Genomic DNA, 10644 nt, shown 5'->3' with positions numbered 1-10644 from the left:
GCCAATCCATGTTTGCTACGACCGCCACAATGGAGGGTCATGTATCATCACCTGGAGGGTTGAGAGGGTTGCATTGTTGAGCCATTGTATAGCAATTGGCTGTAGGCCTGTCCCAGCAGGCGTATTTATTATTGGGCTTCATGTTGAATCGCCCACAAACTGGTCTTGTAAGGAATGCCGTGTTGGCCGTAGGGCTCGGGAAATGATAGGTTCGCTTTATCCAAAACATGTTCAAAATGAAAAATGGTAGGTTCATATTTGGGCAAGAAGGTTTTCAAGCCGGTTCAAATTATGAATTGTTTGTTTATAATATGAGATTGTTTATGTGATTATCCCTCTTAAATTTAGAGCAAGCCTGATCATATGCGTGTGAAATGGTTCCAAAGCCGGGTCCACAAAAAATGTTTCCCGAGCCCTGGAACTTGACCGGGTTTGTGGGTCACCTTCCGCCCACTACTGCCGCAGCATTAATTAGCAATGGGCCAACGTTGTATGATTATGCCATTGCAACGAACCTGTCGTTAGCTTATGTGTCTAACACGACGTCAGCCTCCTTTGGCCGGGGTCGATACTAGGGTTTCAGAAAATCACCATGTTCATCAGGTCACAACATCGACCCCTTCATTTTCTTTGAGCTTCCATCGGCAAATCTGCATGTTAGCAACCACCTGCTCGTCTCGCCCGATTTGCAATTAGTCACCCATTGCCATTGCAAGCAAATCATGTACCATAACCACTCCATGTCATGCTACTTGGCACCGGATCTCACTTTGTGGGACATTGATCATCATCATGTCAACACGAATAGCGAGCCAAGCTGCAAGCTGGACCATAGCCAAAGGTAGCTGGGGCATACGGCAAGCTCCTAGTGGTTCTTGTATGCTCCGTCATTTCCCTTGTCTCCAACGATCCTTCTACGTCTGCTCTACCTCTGGAGGGCGACGTCGAAGCCGATGCTACTTCATAATTATAGTTGGCCATGTCGTAGCCCACGCATTTCTTGCTCGGCATCCCTATTTGCCGGCGCAACCCATCATCTTGCCATGCCCTCCCTGCTCCACCTCTAGGATTTATGCCGCCACTTGCCCATCTTACCATCTCTTGCCCAGCAACTTGAGCTATCGCCGCCCTCGCTCCCTTCTTTTTCACATATTATGTCCACCTCTCCTCCTGCCTCTTCCTCACCACCCCATCATCTACTTTCATGCTTCCTATTGGGGGGTTCTAGGGAAGAGATCCGCACCTTCACCTGGCTTCCGTTCTTCGCTTATCTCTTCTAAATTTATCTCGGCGCAGGTATAATCTCTATGGCCATAATCAAGCATTGGAGCACTGGCGGAGACATTTGCTGCCTACAGTTGTGGGTGCATGACTCCTCTGTAGAGAAGAGGAGATCTCACAGAGAGAGAGAGAGAGAGAGAGAGAGAGAGAGAGAGAGAGAGAGAGAGAGAGAGAGAGAGAGAGAGAGAGAGAGAGAGAGAGAGAGAGAGAGAGAGAGAGAGAGAGAGAGAAAGAGAGAGAGAGAGAGGGAGAGAGAGAGAGAGAATGAATCCATGCAAGATCCAAGCATTTCCCTCTTCCTCCATGATTGTCTGCTCCCCGAGCTTTGATAACACTGAAAGACCCAAGGCAACTACCATGAGTATTCTCTACCCTACCACCCTTTTTATAGGCCCTTGGCCATCAGATTTAGAATCCCTTGTCCACACTTACTAGTCAATCCTTGGCCTAGGATCGTGACCCCCCTGAGTTTTCCCTTGGCATTACACATATGAAAAAAGACTGTCATTCATGGAAACGGGAGAAAGGAAAAAGCAAAAGCATTGACAATGTTGTGAAAGAGGAAAATAATAAAAGCATTGACAATGTTATGAAAGAGGAAGGCTAGAGGCGGAGATACGCAGGGAGAGAGGCAAGAAGCATTATATTATTGATGATCAAGGGTGCAATTATATACAGTACATATGGCAGTTACATGCCACACGATGTTCATCGGAATGTGGGGTGAAAGAGAATTGCCCCAGGTAAGGGGTAGAAATGATGCTCAAGAGGGAGGGTTACAATCATGGAGGGTTAATCATATAAGCGTCAAGTAAATCCTGTAAAGAATGAGGATGCAAGAGAGCTACACAAGACAAGCACAAAGCACATAGAGATGGAAAGCTTCTTCTTCTTCTCACAGAAAAGAGAGTACAAAATGACTAAGTGCTAAAACTGAAAAGTAGCACATATGTACATGCGGTCACTAAGTGTGAACTCACTAGAAGCGTACTAGGCTGGCACTATAAGTGTATTCCAGCTGTAGAATCACTGACAGAGATCCTCCGTGTCGGTCACCTAACGCGCCAGTGAGTAAATGCCGTAAGCGGCCAAGACCCGTAGTGGATGCCAGCTCAAGATGTAGAGCTCGACATCTCAACACTCCCCCTCGAGCTCTGCATGTCGCAGAGTCCAAGCATAGTCCAAAAACGTGGAAGCTTCTCAGCTCCGAGGGCCTTGGTAAAGATATCCGCTATCTTCTCCTCTGTGCTGACGTAGACCAAGTCGATGTTGCCCGCCAACACTCGCTCTCGAACGTAGTGGTAATGGACCTCTATGTGCTTGGTCCTGGCATGGAACACTGGGTTCCTAGCCAACTGCATGCTGCTGAGGTTGTCACAATGGATGACAATCTACTGGTCCACTTGCACTCTCAAGTCCTCAAGTAATGTGCGTAGCCAAGCTACCTTGCACGCCGCAACTGCTGCACCGCTGTACTCGGCTCTGTGTTTGATAAAGCAATCGTAGGGTGCTTTTTGCTGCTCCAAGTAACAGCAACACTCCCAAAAGAGAACATGAAGCCACTCGTAGATCTGCTATCAACAATGCTACCTACCCAATCTGCATATGTATACCCATACAATGCTAATGGCGCATCTGCTGCATAGAACAATGCGTAGTCAAGAGTCCCTTGCACATACCGAAGTGTGCATCATACTCCATCCCTACTGTGTAGCTCAAGTCTGGCCTCGTGATAGTCAAGTAGATTAGACTACCCACAATCTTCCTGTACATATTGACATCCTCAACAACATCACCCTTCTCTACACTCAGCTTTGCATTCACATCCAAGGGAATAGAAATTGGCTTACAATCAGCCATACCATACTTTGACAACATGTCCAAAGCATATTTTCTCTGTGACATCCATACACCCTCTGGAGGCCTGATCACCTCAATGCCAAGAAAGTAGCGCAACTCGCCCAAATATCTCATTTCAAACTCCTGTTTGAGAAGACCCTTCACATGGTCAAACTCCATAGCATTGTCACCCACAATAATAAGGTCATCTACATATATGGTAATGACCACAATCCCCTCATCACTCTCACGTACATAGAGTGAATGATCAACATGAGATCTCCTAAACCCAATACTGACAAGATACTTGGCAATCCTGTCATACCATGCTCTAGAGCCTTGCTTCAAACCATACAAAGCTTTGAGAAGTCTGCATACATAATCTGGGTAACCTGGATCGACATAACCAGGTGGCTGATCCATATACACTTCCTCTTGCAACTCACCATTCAAGAAGGCATTCTTTACATCCATTTGATGCATAATCCATCCTCTAGATGCAGCCACTGCTATGACAGCTCTCAAAGTCGTCATCTTTGCCACTGGAGCAAAGGTCTCCTCATAGTCTATGCCATACGTCTGTGCATAACCCTTTGCGACCAGCCTTGCCTTGTGAAGCTCAATGTTACCATCAGCCTTATGCTTGGTTTTATACACCCATTTACAGCCAATAGCTTTCTTTCCACTTGGCAATGGCACCAACTCCCATGTGTCGTTTGCTTCCAATGCAGCCATCTCTTCATTCATTGCGTCATCCCAATGCACATTTCCAACTACATCCTCAAAACATGTGGGCTCGACATCCTGTATCACCTTAGCCATGTAGGCTTGGTGATGCGCTAGATACCCATCATAAGTCAATTTCTAAACTGGATTTCTGACTCTGTTAGATCTGCGCGGTCCTGGGTCACTCCTTTGCCCTCTAGCATCTTCTTGTACTTTCCTTACACCAGGTGTCATGACAGCCGGAATTCCAAATTCCTCATCAAGACTTTGTTCAGAACTATCTGAATCCATGTCTACATGTGAAAAACCCGATGATGCATCAGCCATAAAGGGAGGTTAATCAACCTTTTCCTTTCCTTTTCGTGATACATTCCCTGCTGGTGGAGTAACCTGCGTACGTAGTCTACCATTCCATGGCTTCTCAACAGAGCCACGAGAAGAGGACTCTTGTGGTCCACTCAAAACCTGTGACTGTGGCCTCACATTTTGTACAACCACATCATCTTTTACATCAGCCCCAATAGTGCCATGTGCATTACTGTACCAGCTGCTCATCTCATCAAAGACTACATCTCTGCTCACTCGTAATTCTTGTGTAGTAGAATTGTAGCACGTGTACCCCTTTTGTTCAAGGGAATATCTCACAAGAATACATTTCTCTGCTTTAGGATCCAATTTCTTACGCAACTCATCTGGTACATGCACGTAAGCTATGCAGCCAAACACTTTCAAGTGTGCCAAATCAGGCTTTGTACCTGTAAACTTTTCCTCAGGTGTTACATCATGCACCGCAGCTGTAGGTGTCCTGTTCATAATGTATACAACTGTATTTACAGCTTCAGCCCAGAAATGATGGGGCATGTTCTTCTTATTCATCAATGCACATGCAACCTCTGCAATGTGCCTGTTTTTCCTTTCTGCGACCCCATTCTGCTGTGGAGTATATCTGCATGTAAACTACCTGTGTATACCATGCATTCGTAGAAAATATGAAAAATCATTGGCGAAGTACTCTCCCCCTCCATCTAACCTCAATGTCTTGATTTGCATATCTGTCTCCTTCTCAATCATGACTTTGAAGTCTTGAAAGTGACCAAACACTTCACTTTTGTTATGCATGAAGTAGACCCATACTTTCCTTGTATGGTCATCAATGAAAGAGACATAATACCTGCAACCATGTATACTTGCAGTATCGGTTGGACCCCAAACATCTGTGTGCACCACCTCAAGTGGATTTTTACATACATTGCACTCATGTGGAAATGAGCCCTTTGACTGTTTTCCAAACTGGTGACGAAGGAAATTTGGAATGGCGTCCTCTACACCAAAACAAACTCCATTGCGCCACAAGGGAAATGAGATGAGGGCACCACCTAGTCTTGGAAGCGTGGACTAGGACCGCTACACAAAGAGAGAGAGAGAGAGAGAGAGAGAGAGAGAGAGAGAGAGAGAGAGAGAGAGAGAGAGAGAGAGAGAGAGAGGTATCACTATGAATGAAGCATTAACCTTAGTGTGTATAGAAGGAATGGATAACTTCAAGCACTCCCAACACAAATAGCATGTAGATTACTAAACAACAACTCAAGGATTAGCCAAAATCACATCAAGCACTCTCACACACACATAAAAGATTTCTCTTAATTAACATAAGTAAGAGGAGGGGAGGTTACTAGCATAAAACAATTTGCACTCTAGAATGTGCAAGAATAGAGTGAATGAATGAGCTTTATGGGCTCATGGTGAGTGATACAAAGACTCAATGGGGCTGAGGGAGACTTGAAATTACAAAGGGGGGGGGCTCTTTATATAGGAAAGAGAGTGATTAGGAGTGAGGTTAAGATCCAAGTGTAATTTGTACAAATGAAGCTTGATTAGGGACATTCAACCAATGAAGAAGCTCCTTCCAAGTGATTTGTTGACCAATTGTGTTGTCTTCACTCCTTCCTCCATAGCTTGAGTCCAAGAGCTTCCTTATTTTAAAATGTAAAGAATCTACCTAAAATCAGTACATATCTAGTAATAATAGAAAGGGGTTGAATGAGAACTTATGAATTACAACAAGATTAAGCATGATTTGAGAGGTGATTAGAAGAGAAATTTGTGATGGTTTTTTGAGCTTGAGAGAGAGGAGGAAGGAGGGGAGGGTGAGAAGACTAATGGCTGATTTTTAGAGAAGGTCTCAATGTGGAAAAGGAAGGGTGTGTGTGTAAAGGTAGAGGGGGTGGTCTCCACCATAGTTGAAAAAACTGGCGTCTGCCATTATGGCCATATCTCCTAGACCGTAGATGCAAAAATTATTAAAAAAATATGGTCAGAATCTCCAGCTCATCAGCTACAACTTTGATGAAGACAACTTTTCTTGGATCGGAGTGGAAGTATTTTTTAAAAATCCAGCAAAATCATGTGTCTGTTTCCTTCCTTTACCAAGTCTTCCACTTGGGTCCCATCTGTTTGAATCATCATATGGCTCCAAAGCCATGATGATATGAGCCACTCATGACCCTTGAATCATGGGTGCATGGCTCCACAACCACATCATATCTTTTCTTTTCACATTTACATATTTTCCCTTCCCTTTACCACTAGGTTCTCCCTCTACCTTTCACCTGCGGTGAACTAGTCAAGAAAAAATTCCCATCAAATCATTTTTCGAATTTTTCCAAGAGGTTGTTCTCACTCTTTCTTTCATTGTAAACCTCTAGAAGCAAGAAAAACCAAAAAAATATAGTAAACAAAAATTTTTGATAGGCTCGGATCACTGGCATGCTGCACACACTTTATGCATACCATCCACCTTGAATTTGGGCAAACCTTTTACAATTTGTTTTGATTGCATGCTGCGCAATCTCTGCTCATTGACATGGCCAATGCGTTTGTGCCAAATGTCAACATCAGCCACAACACCTGTGCCCTGTGCAAACAATGCAGCTTTTACCTCAGGTATGTCTACATTCAACGTAAACATGTTGCCCACACATTTGCCCTCTGTGATAGCAGCTTACAGCCATTCTGAAAATCTTCTACATAACAGTCATTGGGATTGAAGCAAACCTGCAAACCCTGCTCAACCATTTGTCCAACAGAAACAAGATTCTTTGTAATGTTTGGGACATGAAGTACATCTGCTAAGTACTTTAATTTCCTACTCTTCGTATTTAGAGGTATGTCCCCTACATGAGCAATGGGTGAGCTGTGTCATCTCCTGTCTGCACATAGCCTGACACATCTGGTTTGCGCATATCTCTAAACCACTCTCCACGAGACGTCATGTGATTAGAGGCACCTGAATCCACATACCAAACATCATCTTGGGTGGAATTCTCTGCAGTCATTGTATTCATTACATGCTGCATAACAAACATGCGCTCGTTTTTGTTGTCATCTGCATCTCTGCTAGTAGATGCATAGTTGCCTTGTTCTCTCTTTCCACTTGCTTTTCCCTTTGGACAGTCACGTGACATGTGACCTCTTTCACCACAAGTCCAACATTCTCTGCTATCTGCAGTATGTTGCTGCCTGCTTGATCCTACACCACGACCTCTTTGACTCTCCCTGCCTTGAGATTGGTTTCCCCTGCCACCTGTATTGTTATAATTTGATTGACCTTCTTGAAATTGGCCCCTGCAACCCCTTGGGCCTCGACCATGACCTCTACCTCTACCTCTGTTGGAGTTAGAATAGAAGGCCTATTCAAAATTATTTCTGCCATGAGAAGAAGATGTGTCAAGGTTCTTCTCCTCAAGAATAAGCATAGAAATCAAATATTGGAACACGGGGATGTCCTCTCTTGTATTCATGGAAGACCTGAAATGTACATACTCATCTCCTAGACCATCCAAGCATGCATGGACAATGTCATCGTCTTCCACTGAAACTTTAATAGATCCAAGAGCTTCAATGATACTCTTGATCTTCAAGGCATAATCATTGATTTTGAGAGGTTGTTCCTCTTAACCTGATTTAGCTCTGACTTTAGTTGAAGCTTCCTGGCCTTGGTGTTCACCTCGAACACTCTGCCTAAGTTTTTCCATGCAATGGCGGGGGTTTCAGCATCCTGTAGATAGCCCATCATGCCATCTATGATGCTCATAGAAAGCCAATACATCACTTTGCCCTGGCCTTGTTGCCAGTCCCTCAAAGCTTTCCTTTGTTCTGCTGTAGCATTTGCCTCAGGAATCTCTGGTTCCTTTTCATTGTCTCCTTCTACATAGTCCCAATAACCTTTTCCTTTTAGGAAATTAGTTATTCTGAACTTCCATGCAGGGTAGTTATTTTTCTCAAGCTTCTCAGTAACAATCTGACTGAAACCGTCAGACATCTTGAAGCACTAAGACAAAATAGTTGCAATCTGCAAAAACCTACAAATCTGGTGAACCTGCTATCGTGGTACCTGTAACTCTTTCTACACTCAACGAGTGTCCACAATCAAGCTTACATACAACCACTGTACTTGTACAGTAAATCTCTGTGTACTGCACTTTGGAGACCTGTTCAGAAACTTGTACGAAGGGATTGTGATGCTCTTGCTCTCTTAGCCTCTCTTTCCTGCACCAGGCTCTAATACCATGTAAAGAATGAGGATGCAAGAGAGCTACACAAGACAAGCACAAAGCACACAGAGATGGAAAGCTTCTTCTTCTTCTCACAGAAAAGAGAGTACAAATGACTAAGTGCTAAAACTGAAAAGTAGCACATATATACATGCGGTCACTAAGTGTGAACTCACTAGAAGCGTACTAGGCTGGCACTATAAGTGTAGTCCAGCTGTAGAATCACTGGCATAGATCCTCCGTGTCGGTCACCTAACGCTCCAGTGAGTAAATGCCGTAAGCGGCCAAGACCCGTAGTGGATGCCAGCTCAAGATGTAGAGCTCGACATCTCAACAAATCCAACTTGACAAATGGATTTGTGGCCTGAAGGATTGGCCTTAGCTTAGAGCTTGATGCAGGAGGCTTGCGAGGTGGCTCGCCGCCAATGCAGTCTTCAATGTTGAGCAGGTTTTGTGTGGACGTCTTTGGCAAAAGCGGCAAAGGTTGAGACCAGAGTGGAGACGGATACCATTACATCCATCATCCACTGCAGCAGTTGAGACCAGAGTGGAGACAGATACCATTACATCCATCATCCACTGCAGCAGTAAGAGCTGCAATTGAGGGTGGGCAGCATTTTCGAGAGCAGCTGTGGAAGCAACATCAATATTGGGAATTGCAGCAGCATCTTTGGCAGCATCGTTTGCAACATCGGCTTTGGCTTTCATTATTTATGTCCGCAGGGATATTGGCGGTATTTTTGGCTGTTGTGAGGGTTGCACCAGCTCGTCACTGGCGTCGGCGCCATCAATACTGATGGTAGCGTAGGAGCCATGCAAGTGACCATGCAAGGGATCGCCATTGGAGGCCTGGGCTTCATTTGGCTCAGTTTGGTGGAATTGAACAGCGGCGATGATTTCAGCAGCATTGTTTGCAAGGTGTCGGGCACAAATGTGGACACCGCCATCTGTGGAAACTGCTGGGGTAGCATCACCATCATCCACTGCAGAAGGGATGGCAGCGGCGTTGGCCGCATGGATTGCAGTAGTGATGGCGGCAACTGAGGTTGCGTTAGCAGGTTCGGGTGCTTTGGTGGCTGCCCTCCGCATGGTTTTCGCCACAACGTCGTTGTCTTCAGCAGCAACGCCTTGGTCTTCTGAGGGGTCAGGGAGGACAGCATGGTCACCGACAAGGGTTGCATCACCAATGTCTACTGGTGAGTAATGCTCTTCCAGTGAAACAAGAAATGCTTCCATGATGGTGGCGTTGGCTTCGACTGCAAGCAAGTCAATCGGTTTGGCATCACCTGTAGGGGCAGGCTGAGCTTGGGAGGATACACCCGGATCACGGACTCAATCCAGAGCAGCGCACGCACTGCTTTTTCCCTTGGCAGCTGGAAAGAGTACTGTAATGACTCCGCTGTAATGTTTCCCTTGCTCTTTTGACAGCAGCTGGCCAAATTTGAGCCGCTTTGCAAATGCCTCCTCCTCGGGAGCACACCGAGGGTGCAGCGTGCGCGCTGCTTTTTCATGGTGCTCTTTGCAAGCATCTTGGATCCCCTACATGACCACGCCACATGATCACATGTCCACCTGGTGGAGACTTGCAAGTCCTCCACTTTGAGCATCCGCTAATTATCAGAGCAATGGCAGGCAGTACCCATAATTGACAGCGACTCCCGCACACAACACTGTGTTGTGAATGGTCTTGTAATCGACTAATCTCAGCTCATCATATCATCATCAGGCTTGCAACAATAATAATATTATTACTATGGTCTATCATCCTTCTATCTCTACAAGGCGCTAATCTTATCACAACCTGCACACGTCAATCTAGAGTTGCGTCTAATTACCAAAGATTACACAGGCGTGGAGCCCCGGAAGGTCCAACTGATCTCACTTCACCCTATTTTTTCGACAGACTTTTCCATGCATGCGAACATTAATCTTTTCAGTTATTTTTTGAAGGCTCTTTTGAAGTTTCCAAAAGTTAATTAGAGTCTTCAACCCTAGGCCCCCAAATAATTAAATATAATCTCTAGGGCAAGAGGCTCACGCGCCTGTTTTTTATTTTAATTTCTAAGGCTTGTATCTGCACTTGCCGAGGGTAAGTAAATGTGCAATCCTCTGAAATTTCACCCAATTACCACGCTATAATCAGCTCTTGAATGGGATAGTAATCTAATATGCACACATGATCTCTTAGAAAATATATATTTTGTCGGCTTCGGCAACTTGTGTTAGCACTAATTGCATCGCAATC

At 44.9% G+C, this 10644-nt stretch overlaps 1 pseudogene; it reads left to right on the top strand.

The window, feature by feature from the left end:
- Positions 1 to 1964: 1964 nt before the first annotated feature.
- LOC147455530 (uncharacterized) lies at positions 1965 to 9824 on the top strand (annotated as a pseudogene).
- Positions 9825 to 10644: the final 820 nt, after the last annotated feature.

This window comes from Adiantum capillus-veneris, chromosome 6, assembly GCF_014529385.1.
Source record: "Adiantum capillus-veneris isolate H3 chromosome 6, ASM1452938v2, whole genome shotgun sequence".
Taxonomy (NCBI): Eukaryota; Viridiplantae; Streptophyta; class Polypodiopsida; order Polypodiales; family Pteridaceae; genus Adiantum; species Adiantum capillus-veneris.
This window is presented reverse-complemented; position numbering and strand designations above follow the sequence as displayed.